Source organism: Camelina sativa, unplaced genomic scaffold, assembly GCF_000633955.1.
Source record: "Camelina sativa cultivar DH55 unplaced genomic scaffold, Cs unpScaffold04110, whole genome shotgun sequence".
Lineage (NCBI taxonomy): Eukaryota > Viridiplantae > Streptophyta > Magnoliopsida > Brassicales > Brassicaceae > Camelina > Camelina sativa.
Genome location: NW_010925204.1, coordinates 1 through 686, shown reverse-complemented (window position 1 = coordinate 686; position 686 = coordinate 1). Strand labels below are relative to the sequence as shown.

At 34.8% G+C, this 686-nt stretch overlaps 1 long non-coding RNA gene across 1 annotated transcript; it reads left to right on the top strand.

Moving 5' to 3' along the window:
• The first annotated feature begins 52 nt into the window (after positions 1-52).
• LOC104774623 lies at positions 53-680 on the top strand. The gene is made up of 3 exons (XR_765418.2): positions 53-142; positions 492-545; positions 643-680. It is a non-coding gene; the product is annotated as an uncharacterized LOC104774623 (long non-coding RNA).
• Positions 681-686: the final 6 nt, after the last annotated feature.

Sequence of the window (686 nt, the reverse complement as noted above, 5' to 3'; positions counted from 1 at the left end):
CCTTAAAACCCAGTAAAGAGCACCACCGTCTTAAGACTTTCTGAAGAAACCAACTACATAAAACAAAAACCCTTCCGAACAAATTTTTATTATTGGAGCGAATCAATGGTTTGGGGTCTCTTTCCCGTTGATCCACTTTCAGGTGTTGTTCTCCGTTAGAATTCTATTGGCTTTCTAGTGAACGAGTTTGATATTTTTCCTGTTAAAATTTTTCATCTTTACGAACATTTTGCTCCATTAATTGCAGTTCTAAAACTATCCTATGAACTTGGAATCACTATTTCAGTGAAATTTGTCATCAGCTTTAGTTTTTAGTTGTTTGTTCACCATTTTAGCAACTGTTTTCTGATGAATGTGTCAGCGAAAACCCCAAATTTATTCTGGGTTTATGCTTGAGAAGTGCGTTTGTGTTAGCTTTGGTCTTGCTTTTAGAAAATTTCTTGTTTTGTAACCTTATTCGTTGTAAAATGGTTTGAATCTATGTGTATCAGGTGAAGATAAATACTATATCTTTACAAAGGGGATTTACAAGATTGGCCGAAAGGGTATTGATACAGATTCTTCAATATTTTAAAACTTTCATTAGTCTTCTTCTTGCTCGTGTTCTGTGCCCTCATCATGGGGGTTTTTGTTTCTCTGTAGGATGTGATATAATTATCAATAAGGATAAGGGGGTATCTAGGATC